The sequence below is a fragment of the Cebus imitator genome, unplaced genomic scaffold, assembly GCF_001604975.1.
Source record: "Cebus imitator isolate Cc_AM_T3 unplaced genomic scaffold, Cebus_imitator-1.0 Scaffold7, whole genome shotgun sequence".
Taxonomy (NCBI): domain Eukaryota; kingdom Metazoa; phylum Chordata; class Mammalia; order Primates; family Cebidae; genus Cebus; species Cebus imitator.
The window spans coordinates 6,805,274-6,821,227 of record NW_016107322.1 but is presented as its reverse complement, the minus strand read 5'-3'; the positions used below and the strand labels follow the sequence as shown (position 1 = coordinate 6,821,227).

Sequence of the window (15,954 nt, the reverse complement as noted above, 5' to 3'; positions counted from 1 at the left end):
CTGAGTTTGGAAAATCAGTGGAAAGGCAAAGGAACAAAAACTCATAATTCCTCCTGTTCCAGTGAAAATGATTATTGACATAGTCATAATTATGGCTGACTGCAATCAAATGTTAAGTATGTAAAGGTATAATATAAAACCAACAACTTTCTAATAGTTTTAGGAAAAACTTTGATCACATTTATCATCTCACATATATCCTACAATGTAATAAGCATTTTAACATTGTCTTTGAATGTATTCTAGGGAACCATATACCATAACTTAATATGTCTTTAATTAAATTTTTGTATTATTTTTAAAACATTTATTGTAGTTGATCTAAAAATAAAACTTAAAGAACTACAATTAGATAACCACCTGCATAAAATGAAAGCCAATCTATACTTCTCTATGCAAAATTACTTTCCAAAATCTTTTGAGCTCTGCCTAGTCTATACTAATTTTAAGACACCAAAATATAATACATGTCTCCTATACTTTATAGAAACAGAAGAAATCTTTTATTAATATACTTTTCAAACTGATTGCCAACATAATTTTATTATTCAAATGGAAAAACATACATATTTATACACGTGAGAAAAATTGCCTGACCATAATAATAAACTGAAAGCTTCGTATTTACGTATTACCTTTCAAAGGGACGTGTATGTCAGATGAAAAAGCTACTTTCAAATTATTCAAATTATCCAAATGTATTATTATGCTTAAAACTTATAATTTCTGTTTTCATTTAATTTAAATATTCCCTGCCCCAGAAAACCTATGAAGGCAAATTTTCAGAAATGAAAAGAAAATGTGTATCTTCTCCATGCATTCAATTAATAATTTGTCTATAAACAGTTTGTTCTCCTTCTAGATGCCCAGCTTTAGACTAGCTTCTTCAGATTTTTTTTTTTTTTTTTTTTTGATGAGTTTCACTCTTGCTACCCAGGCTGGAGTGCAATGGCATGATCTCGGCTCACTGCAACCTCCGACTCCTGGGTTCAAGCAATTCTCCTGCCTCGGCCTCCCGAGCACCTGGGACCACAGGCGCGCACCACCATGCTCAGCCAATTTTTGTATTTTTAGTAGAGATGGGGTTTCACCACATTGACCAGGATGGTCTCGATCTATTGACCTCGTGATCCACCCGCCTTGGCCTCCCAAAGTGCTAGGATTATAGGCGTGAGCCACCGTGCCCAGCCGCTTCTTCAGAATTTTCAGTAATGAACACAACAGAAATTCTTGCCCTCAGGGAGTTTCAATTTTATAAAGATTAAACAATAAACCACAATTTAAAGAGAAACACGAATTTCATTGTATTTTTAAAAGTGTTCACTGCTGTGGAAAAAGACAACAGTATAAAGGATAGAGGAAAAAGAGGAGGCTTCCAGTTTGAATTGTGTGGTCACCAGGGAGGGTATCACTGAGAAGATGCCTTTTCAGCTAATGCAAGGACTTTAGTTTTACACAAGGTAAGGTAAAGACTTTTGAGCACAGGAATAATTTTATTTTCTTAATGGCCAATAAGAATTGAGTGTCAAAAAGAACAGCAATTTCATTTAAGAGTGTGGAGGTAGTATTATCAAAAATGTGTTGGGGGTAGGGCTATGTACCCCAGATCTGTGACTCAAAACAAGTGGTATAGTATGATTATGCTATCTATTGCGCAAAGGGCTATTCCCTCCACAATAAGTCTCCATATTGACTGTTTTCACAGGTCAATAGTCCCTTATCCACATTCCCAATTTTGAACATCAAGAAGCTTTAAAAACCAATTTGGTGGCAAAAACAAACCCACATTCATGTGAGATAGTTTGTAGTCCTGATTTTTCACATTTGGCAAAAATAAACACGAAGAAACAGTAACCCTCAAAATTTAGGTAAACTTTATTCTACATAATGAAAAGTCATAGGTACATCTATATGTACACATACAAACTATCTGTAAGCTGACCTATTTTATTAAACATAGTGGCATTATATCATATAGCAATTTATCCCATTCTATTAAACTAGCCATGCTTTAAAAAAAAAAAAAGAAAGAAAAATGCATTTCCCCTAAAAGTAAAATTCTACCTAGTATAATATAGCCTGGAGTAAGATGGAAGATATGAATCTGCTGTTACAGATTTTGATTTTATAGTTTAAAGATACAAATCTGTCATTCAACATGCCTCCTAAACACTGGCTAATTGTTTTATCTGATGTTCAACCAAAGAAAATACTATTTATTCCAAAATAGAAGGAAAAATAGGCTGTTTGAAACTTACTTCAAGATAGTACTTCAGCATTTGACATGGCATCTTCCTATTGGATTTTTAAGGGTAATTTTAACTAGACTTAAACTTGACTAAAGCACTGTCTTTTAAACACCCAAAATGTAACTCGATAGCTGTGCTGTCTAATATAGCAACCTCTAGACACATATGGCTGCTGTGCACTTAAAAGATGACTAGTCAGAATTCAGAGAGCTGTGAGTAAAAACACACCCGGATTACAAAAATTCAGTATACACTTACATTCTGTTTGAATGTAAAACATCTCATAATTTATACAGATTATTCATTAAAAGGATAACATTTTGCAGATACTGGGTTAAATCAAATATATTCTTAATTTGACCAGTTACTTTTAACCATAGCATAGCTACTAGAAACTTTAACATTTAAAATTTAAAGTTACATAATATAGTTCACATTATACTTCTAGTGAACAGAACTTCTCCATAGAAAAGACCTGGAAAAAGATTAACACAACATTTCTCAAATACTTAAATGCTAGAATGAATAATTTCAGTTTAATCACCAGAGTAATAAAAACACAAAGGTCACAAGAAACACTTATCAAGAATGCTGAAGTAAGTGTTTTGTAACTCAAAAGTATCTATTCCTTTAAATATTCAAAGAGGTGCCTAAATATTCAACTAATAAAAAAGCCTTCAATATGTGTTATGTCTGATTTGCTTCAGAAGCCACTTTCAGTATCTGAATCACACAACCATAAGTGCACAGAGTATGGTTTTGTGTCCTATTTTCCTTCAATAGGGTTAGAACAAACCCAGGTTTTGTGAGCCAAATACATATTATAATGGAATCAGAAAGCAGGTAACTTATCTTTTAACAGATGGAAAAATTTAAATAACTCCTTAGAAATAACTTTGGAGTTTACATTAAGTCAAAGAATAATAAGTCTATCTAATTATAGAATCTACCATCAGCAAAAGACACACTGATTGACATTTCTTAAACATCCTTAAAAGCACTCTAAGTGCATATTACTCTAAAGTTACCCACATGCACATCCCACCACTCTGCAGTTCCACTCCGGTGCTTACACTGTACTAATGAGAAATGAATGCTTATTTCTACCAAAAGATACAAAACGTTCACAGCAGCCTTATTTGTAGCCACAAACTGGAAAGAAAACTAAATGTCGATTTACAGTAGAATGGATAAACGGTGGTATAATCACAGAACAGAATAAAGATAATTTAAAGGGAACAAACAAATAACATGCACAGCATGGACAACTCTTACAGACATAATGTTACCAAAAAGATCAGACCCAAAAGAGTTCATATGATATGGTTCCAACTTTATATAGTTTAAAGCAGGCAAAACTAATCTATAGTAAAAGATGCCAAAGACTAGTTTCGGGTGGATAAGGGTAGTATTGACTAGAAAATACACAAACAGAGTAAGCCTTCTGAAGTAGGGTGCCAGTTACTCAGACTATACTTACATAAAAAAAAAAAATCAAGCTAGCAAATAAGGCTGTCTATTTGATTACATGAAGTTACACTTCAGTAGGTTTTTTATAAAAGTAAGAAGCTTTTTCTTAAAAGGACCTTATGCATTATGATTTCTTTTCAAAATAATTACTTAAAACTAATTCCTATCTTGAATATACATGAGAATTTTTTGATTTAATCCTTCAGCTAAACTTTCAATTTCTGTGCAGTTTCTTTTTAATAAGAAAGAATAACTACAACTTTATTCAAACATACCCTTAATTTTGAGATACAATAAACAATAAACTTTGATGAATTGATAATTCATATTAGCATTAAAATTACATATTTCATCTTTATAGCTAAGCGTGAATGTTTATATGAAATGTTTATAATAGTTCATTCTTGTCTTTAATTTGAAAAGGTAACTCTAAATTCCATAAAATCCTGAGTTTCTGATCATATATTTTACTGATAAAGTATATATCAAATTAAGCTAAATACAAAGTTTCCATTTTAAAGTTCAATGCGGTGTGCTGGGGAGACTTATTAAAAGACTATATTCAACCAACATAGAAATTCACACTGCTTGACAGTGATTAAGAAAATACGTAAAAACTGATTTTTGTGTTATTTCATACGAATATAAATCATGAATATGCAGCTCACAAACCTAACTATATATTATAGTAGAAGAAGATGGCCAATTCACTACTACCTTAACAACTACTAACTTATTTTATTAAACATATTGTATCCTTCCTTTATCTGTTTCTATTCCAAGCAAGACAGTGGGCAAAAGTCTGAGAAGGAAAACACAAGATACATAGGAGGTATAAAGTTGAACATTAAGAAGGATGCCTTGGATATAGATCAAGAAGGCTATGTTCACCATTGACATCAGTCAAACTGGTTGGTATATCCTTGAGGGGTTTATGAGGTATGCTATGTTCTGAATGTTGTGTATCCCCAAAATTTATAAATTGAAACCATGTTTGCAACGTGAGGGTAATATGGAGGCGGGGCCCTTGGGGAGTGATTAGATCATGAGGGCAATGCCCTCATGAACAGGGTTAGTACCCTTTTAAAGAGGTCCCAAGAGTTTTCTGGCCACATCCACTGTGATATGAGGTTACAGTGAGAAGTCAGCCATCTATGAAGAACAGGCCCTTACTAGGCACCAAATCTGCTGGCACCTTGGTCTTAGACTTTCCAGCCTCCAGAACTGTGGGAAATAAACCTCTGTGGTTTATAAGCCTCCCATCTACGGTTATTTGTTACAGCAGTTCAAATGGACTAAGATAAGGTACAAAAGACAAAGCATAAAGTGAGTACGTTTCTCAACAGATGATTTTAACATAATCTGCCTTCCTAGTAATATGTCACATGGCCTGACACTCTGGGTCTACAAGCAGATAAATTATTATGCTATGCCAATCTATCCACAAATGATAATGCAAAGAGAGATCTTAGCAAATGGTTGTTCAGAGGTAGAACCAGGTGGCCTCACTGAATCTGTCCATGGAACCTGAAGAGAGACTGATGCAAATGCAGATGGCAGCTGATCTCTACACTAGAAGGTGGAGCTGTCACAGGCAGGAAGAATTTTAAGATTGCCTGAATATTTCATGTATACTTCACACTGTCTTAGATACACAGGAATTTTATGTATCTCATTTTTAAATCCATACATTCTTTAAAATAGTTCTATACTAGTAAAGTAAAATGCAAATACCTTGGTGTTTACAATAGGTAAAACTGGTTTTCTTTAAACCAGATTTTTTATTCACTTACACAAAATTCTGATCTACCAAAACTGAAATATAAACATCTTCTTTGTGACAAATGGCAAACTAGTTTATCAATATCTAAAAGTTAAAGAAAACATAAACAACAAAATGTGACATAGCAGTCTTACTTTTTTACAATTGGAAAGGCTTGATAACATTTTTAAAAAATGGAGCAATGAGACAAAAGACAATACCTCTGGCTGTGTTTCTCCCAAATGTTAAAATAATGAGTCCTGAGAACAGAGTTCTGAAATAGCTCACAATCCAAACACTTCCTGAAAATTAAGAGAAATAAGTGTTACTTCAAGTGCACCTTATCTCAAAGAGTTGTTTTATAATGAAATTTTAACTACTAACTAAATCATCTCAAAAATCAACAAAAAAGATAGATACACTGCAAGGTAAAAAAAAAAAAAAGTATTTATATACTTCATGATACATGCTTTCTTTGGGCAAAGTGGTTGACCAGGTATAACGAAACAACTTCATGACAGAATTATTTACCAGAATATACTACCTATCTGTTTTTATACTACTGTAAAGACTGTTCCTATTGTCAATGATGTAAAAAGTTAAGATCAAGGATAAAGAGGAATTTCAGTCAAGGATTCTGGGAGAAAAAAAGTATTAGAATTATTTAATAGTCATTGCAGAGTTTGAAACACCTTGTTTCTTTTCTGTATCGCTAGGAACCGAAAATGTAAAACTGAGAATTAGAACCATACTAGATACAGAACGACACCGATGTGGAAAAGCTCATACCTTCAGGAACAAAAGAGTGGATCAAAGTTTTTGGCCAGTAAGAGATACAGCAAACAAGTTAACATTGTGGTGGCTGAGGAAACATTATTTTGATTAATAGGTCAATGGAGAGTGAAGCTAGCTGGTGGTAACGAAGGTATCATGCAAACTCCCTGATACCACCATAGCAGCATTCAATTTATATCAGCCATGACACTTATATCTGATTTACACTTCTAGAATTCTCAATTCATAGTCTATACACTAAAATCAATTCTCAAAGATTATAGCTTTGACTAAAAATAAATCTGTAAACCAGAATTCTAACCTCCCAAAATGAAGTAGCTATTTTTCATTTTCATTTCATTTTACCAGGGACCCTTCAGTCTCCTTAAAACCACACAAAGGTAACAAATTTCTTAGCATAATACTTCCCCAACATCCTAACCAAGCAGGCTCTTCACCATTACACCTGTAGGTTACTTAGTCTATATCTTGCTTATGGTTATTCTTCCTGTGTCTGTGAGTCCCCAATACTCAGCATGGTGCAGGGCATACAGCTGATACTCCATAAATGTCTGATAAATGAAATCAATGAATCGTAGAGCCTTAATCAATTAATATGCCAGGCTTAAGTAAAAATAATACCATGAAAGAGAAGATGGTAGTTTTATATGGACCAACTACAATGAAAAATACATCCCTTTAGTTACTACACACACACATACACACACACACTCACTCTCTCTCTCTCTCTCTTTCTCTCATCCATTCATTCACTGTCAGTTCTTCATTAGTAAGACTCCTCCAGTATCTATTTCAATGTTCTCCTAATCCTCTGCCCAAGAGATTCAGCCTGGCTGGGGGGTGGTGGCGGTGTTCTTTCTACCCAGATGAGTTGGGACGCTAGTGTCACTGTCTGATATCCTATACCAACAGGCATGGTACTCAGGCACTAATGCAAGTCCTCTAAGCACATAAAGGTACACCTCAGAGATATCCTGGGTTCTACTCCAGATCATTACAACAAAGTGAATATTATAATAAGGCAAGACACGCAATTTTTTTTTGTTTCCCAGTGCATATAAAAGTTATGTTTACACTGTACTATAGCCATTAAACGTGCCATAGCATTATGTCTAAACAATGTACATACCTTAATATAAAAATACTTTATTGCTAAAAATGCTAACAATCATGTGAGTCTTCAGAGAGTTCTAATCTTCAGTAGTGGACACTTTGCCTCCATGTTGATGGCTGCTGATTGCTCAGGCTTGTGGTTTCTGAAGGTTGGGGTGTCTGTAATGATTTCTTCTTCTTTTTTTTTTTAATGTGTGCACTTTTATTCAACTGGTCTCAAGTCAGTGTACAGGTAAGCCCTGGCTGCCCCACCCACTCCCAGGAAGACCAAAAGCCTTCTTATATCTCAAGTTGAGGAACAAAAAACGGGTAGCCACAAAGGCTAATCTTTCAAAATAAAACAAAATTAAAAAGTATTAAGGTGAAGATTTAAAAAAAATTTCTTTTTAATTTTGCATTACAAAATTTACACGAAAGCAATGCTATTACCTCCACTGTGTGGACTCAGGAGAAGACTGGGCCATTCTCCTTAGAAAGAAGTGGAGTGGCTTCTGGGAAGGAAAGGGACTTCCTATAACAATGCATTTCACGATATTTGAAATTACTATTTAAAAAAAGAACAATGCACAATCAACATCCTCGGCCAAATTGTAGAACTTTGGGGGATGCTCGCTCCAACTGACTGCTGTCACCTTCACAGTTCCAGTTTTTAAATCCTAAATCAAGCCAATAAAAAACAAAACAAAACAAAAAAGTCACGCCACTCTCATCTTGTTTTCTGAGCAAGTTAGTCTTGACAAAACCTAAGTCACAGTCCACCTAGAAGCATTTGTGGTGGACGATGGAGAGTCCACTGCAAGTGCTTCCAGGTGGACTGTGACTTAGCTGTATTAAATCCTTTCTTGACAAAATCTAACTTGCTCAGAAAAGTTTTCATACTCCTGCCTGCTGATCCACATCTGCTGGAAGGAGGACAGTGAGGCCAGGAAGGAGCTGCTGATCCACACAGAGTACTAGCGCTCGAGAAGAACAATGATCTTGTTCTTCATCGTGCTGGGTGCCAGGGCAGTGATCTCCTTCTACATCTTGTTAGAGATGCCAGGGTACGTGGTGGTACCACCAGACAGCACTGTGTTGGCATACAGTTCTTTGCAGATGTCCACATCACACTTCATCTTGGAGTTGAAGGTAATTTTGTGGATGCCACAGGATTCCAGGCCATGCTCGAACATTGTCACTGCTTTATCAATTAAGTTTACATGATACTGTAAATCCTTTGTTATTTCAACAATGTTCACCATATCTTCGTCAGTAGATTCCATCTCAAGCAACCACTTTCTTTGGTCATCTATAAGAAGGAACTCCTCATCCATTCATGTTTTCTCATGAGATTGTACCAATTCAGTCACATCTTCAGGCTCCACTTCTAATTCTAGTTTTATTGCAATTGCCACAACATCTGCAGTTACTTCCTCCACTGATGTCTTGAACCTGTCAAAGTCATCCATAAGGGATGGGAGAAACTGATTTCAAACTCCTATTGATGTTAATATTTTGACCTCCTCCCATTAATTACAAATGTTCTCAATGGCATCTAGAATGGTGAATCCTTTTCAGAAAGTTTACAGTTGCCTTTGCCCAGATCCATCAGAGGAATCACTATTTATGGCAGCTATAGTTTCACAAGATGTATTTCTTCAATACTATGGCTTGAAAGTTGAAATTACTCTTCAATCCACAGACTACAGAATGGATGCTGTATTAGCAGCCATGACTAATACAACGTTAACTTCATTGTACATCTCCATCAGAGCTCTTGAGTGACTAAGTACGTGGTCAATCTGCAGTAATATTTTGGCAGGAATCTTTTTTTTTTTTTTTTTTTTTTTTTTTTGCTTAAAACATTCAGCAAACCATGCTGTAAACAGATGTTCTGTCATCCTGGCTTTTTCTTCCATTTACATAACATAGGCAGAGGAGATTTAGTATAAATCTTAAAGGGCTTAGGATTTTTTGTAATGGCTAATAAATACTGGTTTCCCCTTCAAGTCATCAGCTGTCTTAACCCCTAATAAAAAAGTCAGTTTGTTCTTTGAGGTTTTAAGGCCAGGCATTGGTTTCTCCTCTCTATCTATAGAAGTCCTACATGGCATTTTCATCCAACAGAAGGCTGTTTCATTTACACTAAAAATCTGCTGTTTAGTGTAGCCATCATCATCAATTATCTTACCTACATCTTCTGAACACTTGCTGTAGCTTCTACATCAGGATTAGCCTCACGTTGCCCTTTTATGTTATACAGGCAGCTTCTCTCACTAAACTTCATGAACAAGCTGCTGCTAGCTTCCAACTTTTCTTCTATAGTTTCTCCATATCTCTCGGCCTTTGTGGAATTAAAGAGAGTGAGGGCCCTGCTCTGCATTTGGGTTTGGCTTAAGGGAATGTGATGGCTGCTTTGATTTTCTATCCAGACTGCTAAAATATTCTCCATATTAGCAATAAGGCTATTAGTCAGTTTTCACACTGCTATGAAGAAAGGCCTGAGACTGGGTAATTTATAAAGGAAAGAGGTTTAATTGACTCACAGTTCTGCATTGTTGGCAGGCCTCGGGAAACTTATAATCATCGCAGAAGGTGAGGGGAAAGCAAGGCACTTCTTCACAAGGTGGCAGAAAGGAGAAGTGCCGAGCGGGAGTGGGGGGGGAAGCCCCTTATAAAGCCATTAGATCTCATGAGAACTCACTCACTATCACAAGAACACCATGGGGTTAACTGCCTCCATGAATGAATTATCTCCCACTGGGTCCCTCCCATGACATGTGGGGAATATGGGAACTATAACTCAAGATGAGATTTGGGTGGGGACACAGCCAAACCATAGCAGGCTACTTTGTGTTCTTATTATTCATGTGTTCACTGGAGTGGCACTTTTAATTTCCTTCAAGAACTTTTCCTTTTACATTCACAACTTGGTGAACTGGCACAAGAGGCAAAGCTTTCAAACTACCTTGGCTTTCAACATGCCTTCCTCACTAAGCTTAATCTTTTCTAGCTTTTGATTTAAAGTAAGAGACCTGTAACTTTTCCTTGCAGCTGAATATTTAGAAGCTATAATGGGGTTATTAATTTGCCTAATTTCAATATCGTTGTGTCTCAAGGAACAGAGAAGCTCAAGGAAAGGCAGACGAGATGGGGGAACAGCCAGTCTGTAAAGCAGTCAGAACACAATGAACAATTCACTTCACTGGCTAATATGGGCACAATTCATGATACCCCAAAACAGTCACAATAGTAATATCAAAGATCACTGATGACAGATCACCATGACATATATAACAACAAGAAAAAGTTTTAAATATTGTGAGAATTATCAAAATGTGACCAGAGAGATGCAAAGTGAAAACATGCTGTTGAGAAAATGGTACAGATAGGCTTGCTCAATTCAGGACTGCCACAAACCTTCAATTTGTAAAAAACAAAGTTATCTTCAAAGAGCAATAAAGTTATGCACAATAAAATGAAGTATGCCTACACATCAGCAACATGAAAGCCACCCTACATCATTAACAGGGCATGCCACCTAGAATCAGGACTAAGGGCAGCATGTTCCCAAAATCTTGGAAGTCGACAGAAGGCATCTCCTCAAAATAGAGTTTATAACTATCAGACAAAAACAAACAAAACCTGAAGAGACCTCCAGGTGATTAGAAAATATAAAGCATTATGATTTCCTATTAAGGACACTACTTTTTTAGGAGCTAAGTAAAAACATTACCAAATCATTTTATGTAATAAAATTTAACCTTACTTTGACCTTTCTCATAAAGCAAATAAAACTCTCTATCCAATAAGGTTCCATCTGAACTATGTAAGATGATAGGCAATACCTTAATTGCATTCATTTACATGACTTTGAAACTATTCTGGGCTGAAGTCACTGACTGCAAGGTCACAGAATAGAAAAATGTAGAATGTATGCAATGTACCAAGGAGAAATGATCCACTTAGACAGTGTGGCAGCACGTTTTTCATCCATCATTAGGAGACACCAAGTGCTTAATGCAATCAACAGGTGTAGACATCTCTACTTAAAATACATCACACAAATACATAAACATACACACACATACATGTTCATTTTATAAACATATAAACAACATTAAAATATATATTTGAGTAAGTTCATCATATATTATGGTTTTCTTCTTAAAAATAACCTGCCTAAATAGAGGAAAACAACAATTCTATAACCTAATAGCATTTAGAATCAAAATATAATATAGGGCCATTATTTTTCCATTGTCTTATAAAGTTTCTAACAACTAATATTCAGGTTACAAAGCTATAGTTTTAGGACAAGAATTACAAACACAGGATGACAAGTATGTTAAGACTTCCTGCTTTCATTTTTTATAACCTAAACAAGCATATATAATTTGCTTACAGGAGCATACTTTACATTTCTCAAATCCAATAATACCACATTAATTGTACAGAAAAGAGGTACAATAGATTGACAAATTAACTACCATAGATTAAAGGGATAATGTGTATTCTCCAAAATCTCAGAGTATATCAAAACACACACATAAACAAAGTTAACCCTACAAAATATTTCCCATTAGCTTTGTAAAATGCAATTGTAACACAAACTAGATATTAAGGGCACTTGAAGTTACTAGAGAAAAGGGAAGGAACTCAGAAGAATAAAATTCAGGGTACTTTTTAAATGTTTATAATACTAGTACATTTGCAGAATGTCAAGTATTTGTTTCAGGTTTATTACATCACCAGGAGATTCATTTAAGCAGTTTCCACTCATTAAATCAGGTAAATCTCTTACATTTAATTTACTATCCAAGCACTTTTCACTACTCAAGCAAATCTTTTGCAACTTACAAATGATTTAATGAAAGAGAAGCAATTATATTAAAAAATTTATGCTTCTTCACCTTCTCTCCCTGCAGAGAAGGGCAAAATTTTTTCACTCAAATCTATATTAGATCCAAATCATTTCAAGTGACGCTACTCCACAAAGAACACAAGGATGGATTCATATTTCATTAACATATGCCTAAATAAACTCCAATACATGATGTCACTTTGTCCTCTGTAAATGAGAAATAAAATTTCTCAGTCTTTCCATAAGTTAAGCCAATTCACTTCGGATTAGTTTAGTTTAAAAATAAATGCATACATATACTTAATAAAATACGAATTACTATTATCATCTATGGATAACTTTCAGTGGCATCTTCTTCATGTATTTCAATTTTCTTTCAATAAAAACAATACAGAGTCAGACATGAACTATATAATCTGTGTAACTAGGTAAAAGGCAATTCATGGTTCACATTCTTTGACAAGGATAAGCTACTGAGACCAGTCAGAACTTTCCAATGTGTTTCCAATGTTCTTAGCTACATTTATTTGAACTCAAACCTCAGGAAGAATATTCTGATAAAGATAACTTGTTTTTCTCAAACATTCTCTGCCTTTCCCAAAAGACTGAATGAATACTTTATGTTCCTAAGTTCATTGACTATGAGTACAACATCTGATGATTTCATTCACATAAGATAGGGATCTTTCCTTTCCCTGGATATCAGGATATGTTGGAGCCAATTTCTATAACCACAGCCTAGTATTTGTGTATCTTTAAATGGGCTACAATCTAGAACTAAAAATGAGCTATATCAAAGGCATCACACTTAACAGCTTTCAATGAAGAAATGGGTTAGAGTCTAAGTTCAAACACACTTCAAACTCACGTGACCACAGTAAATCCTACCCTCAAAGCAAGTATATATGTGTGTATTGTTTATGTTTCTTATGTTATGTATATTATGATGGTTTTGACTCCATTCTGGCTGGGAAGAGATGACAGCCAATTCTTAGAGATGACAAAGGACTCAGCACTTTCACATGCAAACTAACCAATCCACAGCTATACCTCCACTACCTGGCCCATACACCTAACAGGCAATATTCTTCTGCCTTCATCATTTCAGGACCAGACACCAGAAAAACTAGGGATCTTATAGTTTAGAACTTGTATACCTATAACTTATTCAAAGCTATTATTATTATATACCTATAGCTTATTATTAGGAGTAGCAGTAGCATTTACCTATAGCTTACGCAAACTAGCTAATCCTAAACTTGGTTACCTGCCCTGACTTGCTTTTAAAACCACAGATACTCCAGAAATGGCTGTGGCCTGGCCTCTCTCCTAGCTCCTGCCCCTTTGGCCCCTCAACCAATGCTGAGGCTTTCCCACGTGGCCCTGAATATAATGCTGTGCCTTTGAGAACTCACGAGTACAATAAACTTTGTTTTCCTGAGCCTCTCCTGTGTCTCCTCTTGTTAATGCACCTGACTGACCACATAAAAGAGCACAGAGCTCTGTGTGTGTGTGTGTGTGTGTGTGTGTGTGTGTGTGTGTGTGTGATTTTCATTTTATTTTCCCTTGTTCAGGAGGTCAGTAAAAAATTATTACGCCTTTAAAAATAAGTACCTAAATAAACAAATCTACTAATTCTGTATGCAAAATTGAATCCTGGACTGGCAGTGTTGCTCAGATAACACTCAGAAAAGAACAATGTGAGTGAAACTGTAAGGAACAGGTCACAAACACTCGATTTAAAATGTGAACACCTGCTATGGAATATGTTAATTCACAAGTTCATCTAGGAAATATTTTTCTTCCTCCCTCACCTATTCCCCAACCTATCTTGCATTTAACTCTATAAACAGCAGTTATCCCCATTATAAAACAGTTGACGGTTAAAACAATGAGCCAACCAAGAAAGTATAATATTCTATAACTGACATTTACTGCACTGGCCTTGGACTTCTAATCTTTACCAGACGAGCACACAAATCAATCCATCAGCTCATAAAGGTGTGCTTTTTTAACCTCTAAAACAGATGGGATTGGCCAGAAGTGTCTGGCATGTCAAACTGCTAATCACTGCTGCCCTTTGCACAAAATAACCCACTTAAGTTGAGGCATGGTTGCACTGTAACCGACATTAGTCTGTGGGAAACCCATTTAACTGTCACACACTCCTGCCACTCCTGCTCTCCCTTAATTAAGCCTAATGCCTTATGCTTTGACCTTTTGTTCTAGCCTATTAACCCTATCTAGTACAAGTTCAATTATGTTAAGCTAAAAACTTCGCTGTAAAATATTAAATGCCAAGCTAAAAAAATCATAAGGGACATCCTCCCAGCCCTAAGTTCTGTTCACCCTGATACTCAATACATTTGGAAGTAAAACCTCACTTTGGAAGTAACACTGATACTGAAGCAAGAAACGTTGAATGACTCACCCATTTCATAGCTTTTCCATGGCAAAGCTTCACTAAAACCTATGTAATCCCTAGCTCCAATTCTTTATTCTCCATGATGTTTCTGATTAATAGTTAAACCACCCGGAAGTGTGTTAAGGATACTAATATTTTCACCACAAATTATCCTTCATCATCCTCTAGAATATTCTATGCAAAGAGGCCTGAAGCAAAATAAATGGTGACTTCAGTAGTTGAGAAGTAATGATTCCTTTCCCCACCCACACATCAAAACTTCCTATCCTATCCTTTCATTACAATTTTTTCCTTTTGAAAAGTAACAATGGTCACTGAGAACTACTAAATCCTGTAACACTCACAAGGTAGCATGTACAAACACAATTTTTCCCCCATACTTCACCGAAGTATTCAATAGAGCCAATGACTTAAAACTACAGACTGCAATTACAACTTGCTCCTTATCCTCACTGGACAAATTCACACATCATACCTTTTAAAATATATCTTCTTTACACCTGTATGCATATGAATTGCTGTTCATATTTACCAGAATTCCAAAACATAAAATCAAAAAAACTTTCAAATTCACTCTAAAATAAAATTAAATGTAGTCCAAACTAACATGCAATCATTAAAGATATTTTAGTTTTACCACATAGTAATGTATACTGTTCTTTTTCCTTCCATTTACTTTCTACAATTAGAAAAAAAAATATTCTTAACATTCTCATTGTGACACAAGAAACAACTTAAAGATTAGCAACAAAACAACATTTGAATTTCTATGATCGGTGTGAAGAAATGTATATTAATTTCAGATTGTCAAAAGATTTAAAGTCAGATTTTAATTTTACTTTTGTTGACTGCCCAAAGGCCCATTTTAACCTATTCTCAATATTAACCAATATTGTTATCTTTTGCCTTTACCAACTCTGAACTTTGCAGTTTTAAAGTAACATGCCATTAAATGGAACATACAATGATTTTGCAAAAGCGAGATCGTTTAGAGTATTGACAAAACAATGAAAAATTTCAATGAGATAATTTATTAAAGGGGGAAAAAAGAGAACAAGAGTTTAAAATTCAAAGGGAATGTGTTTATGTTATTAGAATGATGCCTTCAAATAAAAGCATTCCTTAGCATTATAGGGAGGAATACCCATGGATGTGTAACATGTAAAATAAATGGATGGATGAGTAGTCAAAGCTCAGCAAACATTTGTATCAAGGGCAACGACAGTAACTTTAGTTTTATCTGCCCTTTTCATCACAAAGGATAATAATGTCAATTTCGATCAGACATCACACCTTA

At 35.2% G+C, this 15,954-nt stretch overlaps 1 protein-coding gene across 3 annotated transcripts in view; it reads right to left on the bottom strand.

Annotated features, from left to right (window-relative positions):
* NRIP1 (nuclear receptor interacting protein 1) overlaps positions 1 to 15,954 on the bottom strand; it is a 104,424-nt gene that overhangs the window by 76,020 nt on the left and 12,450 nt on the right. For 2 of the 3 annotated variants that reach the window (XM_037742523.1, XM_037742527.1), the window contains exon 2: positions 5,703 to 5,783. The exons of the other annotated variant lie outside the window; for it this stretch is intronic. The gene's annotated coding sequence lies outside the window, so the exon portion shown is untranslated. The remainder of the gene's footprint in view (positions 1 to 5,702; positions 5,784 to 15,954) is intronic. 3 annotated transcript variants of the gene reach the window in all.